Source organism: Dendropsophus ebraccatus, chromosome 13 (assembly GCF_027789765.1).
Source record: "Dendropsophus ebraccatus isolate aDenEbr1 chromosome 13, aDenEbr1.pat, whole genome shotgun sequence".
Classification (NCBI taxonomy): Eukaryota; Metazoa; Chordata; class Amphibia; order Anura; family Hylidae; genus Dendropsophus; species Dendropsophus ebraccatus.
Genome location: NC_091466.1, coordinates 10,382,655 through 10,400,041, shown reverse-complemented (window position 1 = coordinate 10,400,041; position 17,387 = coordinate 10,382,655).

Sequence of the window (17,387 nt, the reverse complement as noted above, 5' to 3'; positions counted from 1 at the left end):
ATGGGGGCGTCTCCGGAAGTGTCGTGGCGCTCTGGTGGACGCGTGTGTCCTCTTCACACAGCTGCAGAAACCGCACACCAATGCCGCACAGCGCAGACTAATATCTTATGGAAACGCAGCGGTTATTGCAGACTATCCCCCTAAATATAGATTGCTATGTCCGTACATTCACCCTGCAAATGGAGAGAAGTCTGTGCGGAATGGGAGGGGGAGCGAGCAGGTGATACTGTGCACAGCAGATTAGAAGCTCAGGAAATCCTCTAACGCAGGAGAATACAAGCAGTTTCCGTGTCCTGGAAGCACAGACAGATATATAGAAGGTCCTAACAGCGTCAGCAGTTTATAATCTGATTCCCTTTAATACACTTGAGTTAGGCACCAACTTAAAGAGGTAGTAAAAAATAAAAAATAAAATCTTTTGAATTAATTGGTGCCAGAGATTTAAAATCTCCAGTTTTCCAGTACTTATCAGCTGCTGTATGTTCTGTAGGAAGTGGTGTATTCTCTCCAGTCTGACACAGTGCTCTCTGCTGCCACCTCTGTCCATGTCAGGAACTGTCCAGAGCAGGAGAAGTTTTCTACGGGGATTTGCTGCTGCTCTGGACAGTTCCTGACATGGACAGAGGTGGCAGCAGAGAGCACTGTGTCAGACTGGAATACACCACTTCCTGCGGGACATACAGCAGCTGATAAGTACTGGAAGACTGGAGATTTTTTAAATAGAAGTAAATTACAAATGAATATAACTTTCTGGCACTAGTTGTACTTTGTAAAGGCCCCAAAACCTGGAGAAAGCTAGAAACAAAAGGGCGCAAAATATGAAAATCACAAAAAATCTATTTTATTGAACACAACTGCTAAATACAAACATTAAAAACATTTAAAATAGTACACATGACAGGCACAGAACCAATGTGCAACCACATACCCTCCTAACCCAAAATGGTGGTGCTGAGAGCTATTAGGCTCCACGGCATCACAATAGAACATACTCATGTGCTACCAAACAATGGGATAAAAGTATATATCCCAAATGGGGAGTGTCACAATACAAAAACAATATATCGAGAAAAGTTATACAAATGACTAAAGTAACAAATATGAGAAGATAAACCACATGGTCCTATCTCAGCTCTCAGAATAATATTCGGATATCTCATATTTGTAGTGGTGTCGGCAAAGGTAAATTGTTTATAGCTTACTGTGTAATGGCTTATTTGTTACAGGAATAGTTGTACTGTGTAATGGCGTCATTCATTTTACCATAACATGTATGATGGAATTCCAAATATATTATTTATGAAGATATAAATTGGTGAAATCGTAAATAAGAATGCAATATGGTAAGGTTTGGGGGGTTCCTGTGTCTACGTAATGCACTATATGGTAACAGCGACATGATACAATTATTCTATAGGTCAGTCCGAACACAACCATATGCAGGTTACACAGATTCTCTAATGTTATATATATTTGTTTATTAAATCCTTTTTTCTTTTTTTTTTGGCAATTAATTATTAATTATTATAACCGTTTTAGTTTTTCACCTACGGGGCTGTATGGGGAGTCATTTTTTGCGTCATGATCTCTAGTTTTTATTAATACCATATTTGTGAAGATCGGACCTTTTGATCACTTTTTATACATTTTTTAAAAAATATAATGTAACAAAAAATCTGCAATCCTGGCGCTTTTTTCCCTCTTTTCGTTTACGGCGCTCACGATGACGCTTGTTATATTTTAATAGATCGGACAATTACGCACGCTACGGTGTATTATATGTTTATTTATTTTTATATGTTTTATTTATATTATGGGATAGGGGGCTGATTTTAACTTTTATTGGGGGAGGGGTTTTGGGGTATTTTTAAAAACATTTTTCTTTTTTCTTTTTTTTTACACTTTTCAGACCCCTTGGGGACTATTACATGCAATTATCAGATTGCAGACACTGTACAATGCTGTGCCATAGGCAAAGCATTGATCAGTGTTTTAGGCGTTCTTCTCATTGAGCCGGCCTGTGGCAGACTCAATGAGCTGATCACTGATCGGATTACACGGAGGAAGGTAATAGACCTCCGGCCGGCCGTTACATTGATTGGGATCCCCGCAGTCACACTCCGGGGGTCCTGATCAGCGATAGACGCTGCTTCTGTCACATGATCGCGGCGTTTAAGGGGTTAATGACACGCTGCCGTGTGATCGCTGCAGCCTGTCATAGCCCCCACCTGCTATGAAGCGCGCTCGGCTCTGGAGCGCACTTCATAGCATCTTCGAGACCCATGACGTACAGTTACGTCATGGGTTGTCTGGGGGTTAAAGGGATGGCCACGGCCGGATCAGCAGAGGATTTGTGTGGGTATCCATAGCAATGGACCATATGGTGATGAAAATGTGCGTGACCCTTTGGATCAGAATAGGGGTCACATGCATTTCTGTCACCCCGTGGTCCGTTGCCATGGTTACCCAAACTTTCGGATTAGGAGAGGAATTTAGCGGCTGTATTGACAGGTGATCCTTAGAGCACCCTGCAATCCTATTACGGCTGTGCTGGTGGTATAGAGGAGCGCAGGGGCAGTGAGTTACTGAAGCTGCGGCCTCACCTGACCGGACACTCTGCGGCCGCATCTCCAGAATCAGCGCACCATGTCGGGGCGGCGGCTTCAGTAACTCCCTGCACCGTGGGTCGGGCTCTGCAGGGGAGCAGCTTATGGAGGAAAGAGAGGCTGCAGTCCTAGGCCACACCTCTTTGACACTATTCTACACAGAATTAAGATGCTTTTTAGTGAAATAAGGTTGGGTTCACTCTACGTTTTTGCAATCCGTTTTTCGCAAAAAACGGATGCAACTGTGTGCATCCGCTTTTTCATTGACTTCCATTATAAAAAAGCGGATCCGTTTTTTTTTTGACAGACACAAAAACATGTTCGACCACTTATTTGTGTCTGTAAAAAAAACGGATCCTTTTTTTTTTTTTATAATGGAAGTCAATGGAAAAACGGATGCACACAGTTGCATCTATTTTTCATCCGTTTCTTGCAAAAAAACGGATTGAAAAAATGTAGTGTGAACCCAGCCTAAGAGAGACAAATGCTTTAGTGGTGTGACATACAAGCATGTATTACTCAGTATGCTGCACAGCCACCATTACAGTACCATCTGTTTCATTCCGGCTCAGCTGCATTACTATAACTTGGTCATGTGATCACCAGCCTGACCCACAGAAAGTCACACTGCTTACTGTGTCAGAGGACATGGTCTCCCCAGGGTCAGCTGACTTCCTGGGAACTACAGGATGACATCATCACCTATCAGATCCTTCCTCACAGACCCCTCCCCCAGGTGCTACTGCTGCTGCTGTCTCTATGGTAACAGGATCCACTGTACTGTTACCCATAGGGTTGTAGGAGATGGAACCAGCTTTATTGGTTCATATTCATTTGTTTTTATTTTCTAGCTGAATAAAGCTTGTTGATGGAGCGGTGTCTGGTGGATATTTATTTTATTTGTCTTTTGTATTAGGAAGTGAAACAGATATTATAATTGATTTCATTTCCTCCCCTTTCCTATTTGGATTTTATTTTTGTTATTTATTAATTTTTACCAGGTTTACCAATTCTGCACAAGTCTCCACCATGTCCATTGTCACCTCTCTGCTCTCTATCCTCTCCACCATGTCCATCCTCACCTCTCTGCTCTCTATCCTCTCCACCATGTCCATCCTCAGGTCTCTGCTCTCTATCCTCTCCACCATGTCCATCCTCAGGTATCTGCTCTCTATCCTCTCCACCATGTCCATCCTCAGGTATCTGCTCTCTATCCTCTCCACCATGTCCATCCCCAGGTCTCTGCTCTCTATGCTCTCCACCATGTCCATCCTCAGGTATCTGCGCTCTATACTCTCCACCATGTCCATCCTCAGGTATCTGCTCTCTATCCTCTCCACCATGTCCATCCCCAGGTCTCTGCTCTCTATCCTCTCCACCATGTCCATCCTCAGTTCTCTGCTCTCTATCCTCTCCACCATGTCCATCCTCAGGTATCTGCGCTCTATACTCTCCACCATGTCCATCCTCAGGTATCTGCTCTCTATCCTCTCCACCATGTCCATCCCCAGGTCTCTGCTCTCTATCCTCTCCACCATGTCCATCCTCAGGTCTCTGCTCTCTATGCTCTCCACCATGTCCATCCCCAGGTATCTGCTCTCTATGCTCTCCACCATGTCCATCCCCAGGTATCTGCTCTCTATCCTCTCCACCATGTCCATCCTCAGGTCTCTGCTCTCTATCCTCTCCACCATGTCCATCCTCACCTCTCTGCTCTCTATCCTCTCCACCATGTCCATCCTCAGGTCTCTGCTCTCTATCCTCTCCACCATGTCCATCCTCAGGTATCTGCGCTCTATACTCTCCACCATGTCCATCCTCAGGTCTCTGCTCTCTATCCTCTCCACCATGTCCATCCCCAGGTCTCTGCTCTCTATCCTCTCCACCATGTCCATCCTCAGGTCTCTGCTCTCTATCCTCTCCACCATGTCCATCCTCACCTCTCTGCTCTCTATCCTCTCCACCATGTCCATCCTCAGGTCTCTGCTCTCTATCCTCTCCACCATGTCCATCCTCACCTCTCTGCTCTCTATCCTCTCCACCATGTCCATCCTCAGGTCTCTGCTCTCTATCCTCTCCACCATGTCCATCCCCAGGTCTCTGCTCTCTATCCTCTCCACCATGTCCATCCTCAGGTCTCTGCTCTCTATCCTCTCCACCATGTCCATCCTCAGGTCTCTGCTCTCTATCCTCTCCACCATGTCTATTGTCACCTCTCTGCTCTGTATCCTCTCCACCATGTCCATTCTCAGGTATCTGCTCTCTATCCTCTCCACCATGTCCATCCCCAGGTCTCTGCTCTCTATCCTCTCCACCATGTCCATCCTCAGGTCTCTGCTCTCTATCCTCTCCACCATGTCCATCCCCAGGTCTCTGCTCTGTATCCTCTCCACCATGTCCATCCTCAGGTCTCTGCTCTCTATCCTCTCCACCATGTCCATCCTCAGGTCTCTGCTCTCTATCCTCTCCACCATGTCCATTGTCACCTCTCTGCTCTGTATCCTCTCCACCATGTCCATCCTCAGGTATCTGCTCTCTATCCTCTCCACCATGTCCATCCTCAGGTCTCTGCTCTCTATCCTCTCCACCATGTCCATCCTCACCTCTCTGCTCTCTATCCTCTCCACCATGTCCATCCTCACCCCTCTGCTCTCTATCCTCTCCACCATGTCCATCCTCACCTCTCTGCTCTGTATCCTCTCCACCATGTCCATCCTCAGGTCTCTGCTCTCTATGCTCTCCACCATGTCCATCCCCAGGTATCTGCTCTCTATCCTCTCCACCATGTCCATCCTCAGGTATCTGCTCTCTATGCTCTCCACCATGTCCATCCCCAGGTATCTGCTCTCTATCCTCTCCACCATGTCCATCCTCAGGTCTCTGCTCTCTATCCTCTCCACCATGCCCATCCTCAGGTATCTGCGCTCTATACTCTCCAGACATGTCCATCCTCAGGTATCTGCTCTCTATCCTCTCCACCATGTCCATCCCCAGGTCTCTGCTCTCTATCCTCTCCACCATGTCCATCCTCAGGTCTCTGCTCTCTATGCTCTCCACCATGTCCATCCCCAGGTATCTGCTCTCTATGCTCTCCACCATGTCCATCCCCAGGTATCTGCTCTCTATCCTCTCCACCATGTCCATCCTCAGGTCTCTGCTCTCTATCCTCTCCACCATGTCCATCCTCACCTCTCTGCTCTCTATCCTCTCCACCATGTCCATCCTCAGGTCTCTGCTCTCTATCCTCTCCACCATGTCCATCCTCAGGTATCTGCGCTCTATACTCTCCACCATGTCCATCCTCAGGTCTCTGCTCTCTATCCTCTCCACCATGTCCATCCCCAGGTCTCTGCTCTCTATCCTCTCCACCATGTCCATCCTCAGGTCTCTGCTCTCTATCCTCTCCACCATGTCCATCCTCACCTCTCTGCTCTCTATCCTCTCCACCATGTCCATCCTCAGGTCTCTGCTCTCTATCCTCTCCACCATGTCCATCCTCACCTCTCTGCTCTCTATCCTCTCCACCATGTCCATCCTCAGGTCTCTGCTCTCTATCCTCTCCACCATGTACATCCCCAGGTCTCTGCTCTCTATCCTCTCCACCATGTCCATCCTCAGGTCTCTGCTCTCTATCCTCTCCACCATGTCCATCCTCAGGTCTCTGCTCTCTATCCTCTCCACCATGTCTATTGTCACCTCTCTGCTCTTTATCCTCTCCACCATGTCCATTCTCAGGTATCTGCTCTCTATCCTCTCCACCATGTCCATCCCCAGGTCTCTGCTCTCTATCCTCTCCACCATGTCCATCCTCAGGTCTCTGCTCTCTATCCTCTCCACCATGTCCATCCCCAGGTCTCTGCTCTGTATCCTCTCCACCATGTCCATCCTCAGGTATCTGCTCTCTATCTTCTCCACCATGTCCATCCTCAGGTCTCTGCTCTCTATCCTCTCCACCATGTCCATCCTCAGGTATCTGCTCTCTATCCTCTCCATTGTCACGTCTTTGCTCTCTATCCTCTCCACCATGTCCATTGTCACCTCTCTGCTCTCTATCTTCTCCACCATGTCCATGATCAGCTCTCTGCTCTCTATCCTCTCCACCATGTCCATTTTCACTTCTCTGCTCTCTATCCTCTCCACCATGTCCATTGCCACCTCTCTGCTCTCTATCCTCTCCACTATGTCCATCGCCACATCTCTGCTCTCTATCCTCTCCACCGTGTCCATTGTCACTTCTGTGCTCTCTATCCTCTCCACCGTGTCCATTGCCACCTCTCTGCTCTCTGTCCTCTCCACCATATCCATCGCCACATCTCTGCTCTCTATCCTCTCCACCATGTCCATTGTCACTTTTCTGCTATCTACCACTCCACCATGTCCATCGCCACATCTCTGCTCTCTATCCTCTCCACCATGTCCATTGTCACTTTTCTGCTATCTACCACTCCACCATGTCCATTGTCACTTCTGTGCTCTCTATCCTTTCCACCGTGTCCATTGCCACCTCTCTGCTCTCTATCCTCTCCACCATGTCCATTGTCACTTTTCTGCTATCTACCTCTTCACCATGTCCATCGCCACATCTCTGCTCTCTATCCTCTCCAACATGTCCATCTTCAGGACTCTGCTCTCTATCCTCTCCACCATGTCTATTGTCACTTTTCTGCTCTCTATCCTCTCCACCATGTCCATCCTCAGGTCTCTGCTCTCTATCCTCTCCAACATGTCCATCTTCAGGTCTCTGCTCTCTATCCTCTCCAACATGTCTATTGTTACTTTTCTGCTCTCTATCCTCTCCACCATGTCCATCATGACCTCTCTGTTTTCTATCCTTTCCACCATGTCCATCATCACCTCTCTGCTCTCTATCCTCTCCACCATGTCCATTAACACCTCGCTTCTCTCTATCCTCTCCACCATATCCATCATCACCTCTCTGCTCTCTATCCTCTCCACCATGTCCATTGTCACCTCTCTGCTCTCTATCCGCTCCACCATGTCCATCATCACCTCTCTGCTCTCTATCCTCTCCACCATGTCCATTGTGACCTCTCTGCTCTCTATCTTCTCCACCATGTCCATGATCACCTCTCTGCTCTCTATCCTCTCCACCATGTCCATTGTCACTTCTCTGCTCTCTATCCTCTCCACCATGTCCATCCCCAGGTCTCTGCTCTCTATCCTCTCCACCATGTCCATCCTCAGGTATCTGCTCTCTATCCTCTCCACCATGTCCATCCTCAGGTATCTGCTCTCTATCCTCTCCACCATGTCCATTGTCACGTCTTTGCTCTATATCCTCTCCACCATGTCCATTGTCACCTCTCTGCTCTCTATCTTCTCCACCATGTCCATGATCACCTCTCTGCTCTCTATCCTCTCCACCATGTCCATTGTCACTTCTCTGCTCTCTATCCTCTCCACCATGTCCATTGGCACCTCTCTGCTCTCTATCCTCTCCACCATGTCCATTTCCACCTCTCTGCTCTCTTTCCTCTCCACTATGTCCATCGCCACACCTCTGCTCTCTATCCTCTCCACCATGTCCATTGTCACTTCTCTGCTCTCTATCCTCTCCACCATGTCCATTGTCACTTCTCTGCTCTCTATCCTCTCCACCATGTCCATCACCACATCTCTGCTCTCTATCCTCTCCACCATGTCCATTGTCACTTTTCTGCTATCTACCTCTCCACCATGTCCATCATCACCTCTCTGCTCTCTATCCTCTCCACCGTGTCCATTGCCACCTCTCTGCTCTCTATCCTCTCCACCATGTCAATCGCCACATCTCTGCTCTCTATCCTCTCCACCATGTCCATTGTCACTTTTCTGCTATCTACCACTCCACCATGTCCATTGTCACTTCTGAGCTCTCTATCCTCTCCACCGTGTCCATTGCCACCTCTCTGCTCTCTATCCTCTCCACCGTGTCCATTGCCACCTCTCTGCTCTCTATTCTCTCCACCATGTCCATTGTCACTTTTCTGCTATCTACCTCTTCACCATGTCCATCGCCACATCTTTGCTCTCTATGTTCTCCACCATGTCCATCGCCACATCTCTGCTCTCTATCCTCTCCACCATGTCTATTGTCACTTTTCTGCTATCTACCTCTTCACCATGTCCATTGTTACATCTCTGCTCTCTATCCTCTCCAACATGTCCATCTTCAGGACTCTGCTCTCTATCCTCTCCACCATGTCTATTGTCACTTTTCTGCTCTCTATCCACCATGTCCATCCTCAGGTCTCTGTTTTCTATCCTTTCCACCATGTCCATTATCACCTCGCTTCTCTCTATCCTCTCTACCATATCCATCATCACCTCTCTGCTCTCTATCCGCTCCACCATGTCCATCATCACCTCTCTGCTCTCTATCCTCTCCACCATGTCCATTGTCACATCTCTGCTCGCTATCCTCTCCACCATGTCCATCATCACCTCTCTGTTTTCTATCCTTTCCACCATATCCATCATCACCTCTCTGCTCTCTATCCTCTCCACCATGTCCATTGTAAGGTCTATGCTCTCTATACTTTCCACCATATCCATCATCACCTCTCTGCTCTCTATCCTCTCCACCATGTCCATCATCACCTCTCTGTTTTCTATCCTTTCCACCATATCCATCATCACCTCTTTGCTCTCTATCCGCTCCACCATGTCCATTGTAAGGTCTATGCTCTCTATCCTCTCCACCATATCCATCGTCACCTCTCTGCTCTCTATCCTCTCCACCATGTCCATCATCACCTCTCTGTTTTCTATCCTTTCCACCATATCCATCAATACCTCTCTGCTCTCTATCCTCTCCACCATGTCCATCATCACCTCTCTGTTTTCTATCCTTTCCACCATATCCATCAATACCTCTCTGCTCTCTATCCTCTCCACCATGTCCATTGTCAGGTCTAGGCCCTCCATTCTTTCTACCATGTCCATCTTTAGCTTGAGACATCTGAAGATTTGTTCACATTTATACATGAAATACTTGCTCCAAATCATAAGATCCCCTATATCACAGAGCTCAGCTTCTCTCCCTCTATCATAGGCTTCTCTCAGATAAGGCAACGTTCATCACCTGTCTAGAAATCATCTACGCCTTTAAGTGGTTAAAGGTGAGCCATGTTTTTAATCCATGAATTGTCCCTGTTCCGTCCCTGGAGGGATGACGGGGGAGGGGGGGGGGTATGGGGTAAGATCAACTTCAACAAGTGTTAATAATTTTCTGTGGACAAGTCCTCTAAGCCGGAGTTGATCATAGTAAAACATCTGCCGCTCAGCATGACCTCTAAGTTCTCCGTTCTCACCAATCTGGCCACCCACAGCTGCGGGCTGTGTTACATACTTACAGCTCCATAAAAGTAATTTATAACTAATATATAAAATAGCTAAATGGTATCACGCTGAGCTTGGATTGGACGTACATACCCATATGCCAGATAGGCTGAATAAGGACACAAGTGTAAAGGGAAACTCCACCCTAAACTAAAGCTTCCCATATGTTCCATTAGGGCTGTGTATAAGCTGTATCCAGGTCCAGGACACACAATATTAAGAATGGGGAATCATGGGACGCGGTTTCCACACAGATGCTAAGCAGAATTGTAACCCTGTGAACATACCCTGCCATGCCATGTGTAGGATCTCATACCTGCCCTTTACTGCTGCCTCTGTCATTGAGGACAATGGGGACATAGGGAGTCTATAGGAATCAATGTGTCTATGATGAAATTGCAAGGAGCAACTTCAACCATAACTCTAACCCAGGGGTGGGCTATTACTTTTCCCATGGGGCCACATGAAAAATTTTAGTGGTTTTAGAGGGTCAGACTTTTGATATGTGGCTGTCCATGGTGAGACTAACAATTCCTTCCATAATGCAGGATGTACATGTGCGCCGCTGCCCTATATATTTTCTGTGGAAGCCTCAGAGATAGGCTTATCATGGGGGAATATCACTTTAAGGCTATGTTCACACAACGTATTAGACCGGCCGGGTCACGTAACAGCCGGTCCCTGTCTGGATCATCCCGGACGGTACTGTAGTACTGGCCGGATGATTTTTCTGGCCGTAGTGTTCTGATGCGAGCGCATCAGAACTTGTGAACTGACAGGGTTTCCTACGGCCGCAATTCACTGAATTGCGGCCGCAGAAAACTGACATGACAGTTATTTGCGAGTCCGCGTGAGTTCCCGGCCGGAGCGTATACAATGTGTATACGCTCTGGCCGGGATCCCATTGAAGTAGAGGCAATGTTCACAGGCGCATAAACTATGGCCGTTGTTGTCGATGGCAACAATGTCCGTACTTATACGTAGTGTGAACATAGCCTAAGGGTGCAATCACACGTACAGGATCTGCAGATTTGATGCTGTGTTCAGTTATTTAGATCAAATCTGCTGCGGATCTGCTCCATCGAATACGGTACGTGTGAAGCTACCCTAAGGGCCCTATTCCACAGTAACGATAATCGGCCCCATTTGGCCCGATTCGGCTGATCATTGTTTGGTGGAATAGAGAGAACAATCAGCCAATGATCGTGTCATCGGCTGATCGCTCATTTAGGGCCAGACCTAAAATCATCGTTCCCCCAACGCGTTGAATAGCGGTGCGCGGTGGGCGACCGGCGATTTGAGAAGAAGCAGTAGCAATACATTACCTATCAGGTCTTCTCCTCCGCTCTGTCTTTCTCCCCGGGTCCTGCGCCATCTAGCTTCAGAATGGCCTGTCAGCTGACGGAGCGCTCAGCCAATCACAGGCCTGTGATTGGCTAAGTGGCCTGTCAGCTGACAGGCCATTCTGAAGCTAGAGCGCGCGGAACCCGGGGAGAAAGACAGAGCGGAGCAGAAGACCTGACAGGTAATGTATGATGCTGCAAGGACATCGGTAACGATGTCCCTGCAGCCCTCGCTCAACGATCATCGGGCCGTGGAATAGGCCCAGTAAACGAGTGGCAATCTAGCAGATCGACGCTCATTTACATCGTTGATCGGGCCCTCCTCGCCCCGTAGAATAGGACCCTAATGCTCTATTATTCTGAACACTTTTGGTTATAGACCACTATTTCTGCTGCTCTGCCTCCATATTCCCATGCTCTATCCCCCGGGGGGATGTCTGTGCTGTAGTAGCGTGCGAGCAAGCCATAAATTTGGGGTAATATATCTCGGAGGGGCAGTTTATCACATGGATCGACTCATTTCACTTGGCCGGGGCTCCTGCGAGTCTCAGACCGGCCTGATGTGTGATACATAACATTTGCAGCCAACAGAAACAAGGGTCTTGGAAGGGGGTCTGTTTGCTTTGCCTTTTTTTCACAGCATTCCTAACATGGGAACAAAGGTTATTTGGCTCTTATGTCGCTCGTATTCAATGTCCCATCTGCAAAAGTCCAGGACAGAGAAATTACAACATTATAGCAAATGAAGTTCGTTCTGACGGGGCAATATAAGATTTCCTGCCATAACTGGATCCGTCTTATTGTGCAATGTGTCCACCTCATGGCCGAGGCTTTATCCATGTGTGAACAAGAAGGCCGGATCCAGGCTGAAATACATTGCACAATAAAGCTGTCACTCCCAGAGATGAGACGATCTTGAGCACGTTCAGGTTTCTCCAAACCCAAGCCCGTATCCTAAAGAAATGACTAGAGATGAGCGAACCTCGAGCACGTTCAGATCCGTCTAAATCCGATTAAATACCGGTGGCTGAAGAAGTTGGATGCAGCCCTAAGGCTGCCTGGAACACATGGATACAGCCATAGGTCATAGGTTGTATTCATGGTGTCCAGGACTCCCTAGGGCTGCATCCAACTTCTTCAGCCACCAGTATCAAACTTTGGATTCGGATGGACCTGAACGTGCTCGAGGTTCGCTCATCTCTAGTCACTCCTATAGGATGCTGTATAATTGGATCAGTTTCTTAAAGGAGAAGTCTGGCCAGACCCATGTGGTGGAGAGGTAAAGGATAAAAGAAATAACATGCTCTTAGCCCCAGCGCTGGTGGCCGCTTCCTACCGCTCCAGTCCCCGGTGCTTCCTGGTCTGAGCAGGGACCCGGGTTGTGACGTGTGAGGTCCACTCAGCCAGTCAGGGGGCATAGTGGGGTTCGGCCGCCACTGACTGGCAAAGCAGACCTCACATGTCACAACCCGAGTCCTTGATAAGTTGCTGCCACTGGGCTCTGGCAGTGACTTTCTCCTACCTCTTGTCAATTTAAATACATGTTACCTCAGCCAAGCCAACAGTACATGTATATAGGATATCAGGAGAGGTAGTGGTGGCCGACCAACAGCTATCTAAAGGATATGGCCAGTTGAAGTACATAGTACCAGACATGGGTGGATTAAATGTGCCCTGGGGTTGTGCAACCAAACTGCGCCCCCCCCCCCCCCAGCCGTGCTCATACCTAGCTGTCTTCCGGTACAGACAGCGTGTGTTACAGAAACTGCCTATGTCCTGGGACAGCGCTGTAGTGCACGGCCATGGCCCCCCCAGTAGCCTTGGCCGGTTGCCCAAACTGCCCACAATATAATCCGCCCCTTGTACCAGGGCTGACCTCTGAAGAGCTGTACTTTGGGTGTTCACCTTTTCCTTCCATGTTTATGTATCATAGAAGCCGGGCTGAGCTGCAGTATGCACTCCACCTTGTTCCCCCACCCCTCCCTGTTTGGCTTCCAGCATTAAAGGGGTTCTCCATTGCTACAAAAACATGGCCTCTTTCTTCCAGAGACGACACCTTTCTGTCTCCAGTTCGGGTGCACGTTTTGTAACTCGGTTCCATTGATGTGAATGGAGTTAAACTACATAACATACCTGAACAGGAGACTAGAGTGCTGGATAACACCTTTAAGTCATGTATATTAATAATGGGGGAGAGAGGGGGCATGCATGCTGAAGCTCAGCATGACCTCTATAATTTGCTTTATCACCCTATCTGCAGCTCTAACCATTATGTACAGCTGACAGATTTCCCTTTAAGGGGTTATCCACCTTTAATTAACTGTCTGGTAAACTTTACCAACCCCTTAACGACCCCATAATTTACCACCCTATTCCAACTTTTTAGCCATCAAAATCTCCATACAGTGCAATGGACATCAATGTAGCCCTCTCCACTGAATTCTATGGGAGTGATGGATGACAAGTAACACCATCAGTTTATTCATTGACAGGAGGAAGAATAACTGTACATGGAAAACAAGAGTCCTTATAAAGTCCACCCATCTACTAAGGTTCTGCCCAAATGGCCATACTGACTGCACTTTAGGTTGTTTTTTTTTTTTTTTTGGGAACCCCCAGCTGAACCCCAGTTCTATAATAGTCATCCCCCATGGCTTTGGATGGATCACGCATACTTTTAATTGTTAACTCTATTACTTTTTAGTGTGTTTGGCATTGGTAGACTGTATCACTGGATCCCATCCACTTGGCGCACAGCTGACCCCTTGCACCGGGACGGATCAGGTTGCGGTAGTAGAGCGGATTGTTCCGGACTGACCACAGTCACAGAGCTGATCCGGATCCCATAGGAAATCTCACAGCTTGGCAGCAGACAGACTTCTGCAGACCAATTGATTCAAGCTCCGGCTCAGTGTAACGTTCCAGCGTCTCGGTACTGAACTTGCGGTCTCCGCACTGTCAGAGCTTGGAGTAATTTACTGCGGCTTTCTGCGAGATGAATGCTTGTTATACATGGTTATTAATAACAGGCACGTTACAGCCCACACATTAGATGTAGCGTGTGGTGCGAGTCCATGGACGGTTCCTGCCAAAGAGTCTTTAGACGGTTCTGGCAGAGGATCTCCTGGCAGCCGAGACATGTACAGAGTCTATAAGGGTGATGTAGGGGACAAGGCTGCCTCCTGTATACATCCTCTACAGATATAGATGCAGAATCCTGTGCCTCACCATAAGGCTCCGTGCAACACTCATTTTTAGATGTTTTTGAGAAACAACCCATTGGATATGAACTCATTCATTTCTACGGCCCCATGCACTTATCCATAGGTGCTACCAATCTATGTTGGGGCCATGATTTGTGCTGCAATGGGTCACACAATGGCTTGCCAGGGTTTTTTTTTTGGACATCAATGTAGCCCTCTCCACTGAAGTCTATGGGAGTGATGGATGAGATGGGTCACACAATGGCTTGCCAGTTTTTTTATTTGTATATATCACAGCCCTAACAAAGATCACCTATTCTTAAAGGGATTGTCTGGAAAACAAACATATTTAGCCATGCTGCAGGGAACATGATAGTAATGTATACTTACCTGTCCTGCTTCCCCTCCGTTGCTGGATCCCAAACTGCCTACTGTTTGCTTTGATGTCAGTAATTTAAAATCATCCGATGATGTGCCACTCCCACTGGAAATGACCACTCAGAGTCTATGCTGGCCGGCTATTTCCTATAGGAATGGGATGTCAGAAGCGTGGGCGGCCTGGGAACCAGTTGCAGCAGACAGGGGACAGGTAAGTATTAGAGATGAGCAAACTTCGTCCGAACCCAAACTTGCAGCCTTTGTTTATCAGTGACGGTATCCATGTTTTCCAGGCAGTCATAGGGCTGTATTCAACTTCATCGGCCACTGGTAATAACATGCCAAGAGTTTGGGCGGACCTGAGCGTGCTCGCAGTTCACTCATCATATATATATATATATATATATATATATATACACACTCTGGCTCTTTAAATGTCAAGAGTAAAAACTTATTATTGCGGCTCCATGAGGAGTGCAGACTACACACATATGGCACTATATACTCTACACTATATATACCACCTGTAGTATATGTGACTATATGTTGCCCAGTATAGTTCCTATATAAAGCGTGTTTCACCCACAGAGAGAAGGAACCATTACAGTACCAGTAAGGTGGTGCGCCCGCGCTCATCTACAGATACTATCTTTAATATCCGCTGATATGGATATTAGGCCCACACTGTGCCCTCTGGTGACGGCAGCGTCCCTGTGTACGGACACCAGACGGCGTCTCATATCCTCCGAGATTTATCAGATTGGCGCACATTATATTCTCAATAACCGGGAGCTTCATAGGAAACAGATAGGAAAGAAATTACATTTCATCCAGCGCTTTGTAAAAGGAAAAACTCCTGTGCTGGGGGGGGGGGGGGGGGTCGTCATCATAATCATAAGGGGGTGTAGAGGAAGGTCATCGTCAGGGTGGGGTGTCATCCTCAGGGGGGGGGACCTGAGGATGACACCCAACCCTGATGACACCCCATACACACAGCTCTGCTATATACACATGGTACACACATAGCTCCGCCACATGCACATGGTAAACACACACACACAGCTCTGCTACATACACATAGCACATACATACACACAGCTCTGCTATATACACATGGTACACACACATAGCGCTTCCACATACACATGGCACATACACACAGCTCTGCTATATACACATGGTACACACACACAGCTCTGCCACATTCACATGGCACATACACAGCTCTGCTATATACACATGGTACACACACATAGCGCTGCCACATTCACATGGCACATACACAGCTCTGCTATATACACATGGTACACATACATAGCGCTGCCACATGCACATGGTACACACACAGCTCTGATATATACACAAGGCACATACACAGCTCTGCTACATATACATAGTACACACATGGCTCTGCTGCATACACATGGCACATAAATACACACAGCTCTGCTATATACACATGGTACATACACAGCTCTGCCACATGCACATGGTACACACAGCTCTGCTATATACACATGGTACATACACAGCTCTGCCACATGCACATGGTACACACACACAGCTCTGCTACATACACATGGTACACACACACAGCTCTGCTACATACACATGGTACACACACAGCTCTGCTACATACACATGGTACACACACAGCTCTGCTACATACACATGGTACACACACACAGCTCTGCTACATTCACATGGCACATACACAGCTCTGCTATATACACATGGTACACACACACATAGCGCTGCCACATTCACATGGCACATACACAGCTCTGCTATATACACATGGTACACACACATAGCGCTGCCACATGCACATGGTACACACACAGCTCTGATATATACACAAGGCACATACACAGCTCTGCTACATATACATAGTACACACACGGCTCTGCTGCATACACATGGCACATAAATACACACAGCTCTGCTATATACACACAGTACACACACAGCTCTGCTATATACACATGGTACAACATACACAGCTCTGCCACATGCACATGGTACACACACACAGCTCTGCTACATACACATGGTACACACACACAGCTCTGCTACATACACATGGTACACACACAGCTCTGCTACATACACATGGTACACACACAGCTCTGCTACATACACATGGTACACACACAGCTCTGCTACATACACATGGTACACACACAGCTCTACTACATACACATGGTACACACACAGCTCTGCTATATACACATGGTACATACACAGCTCTGCCACATGCACATGGTACACACACACACAGCTCTGCTACATACACATGGTACACACACACAGCTCTGCTACATACACATGGTACACACACACACAGCTCTGCTATATACACATAGCTTTGCTACATACACATGGCACACACACACAGCTCTGCTATATACACATGGTACACACACACAGCTCCGCTATATACACATGGTACACACACACAGCTCTGCCACATACACATGGTACACACACACAGCTCTGCTATATACACATAGCTT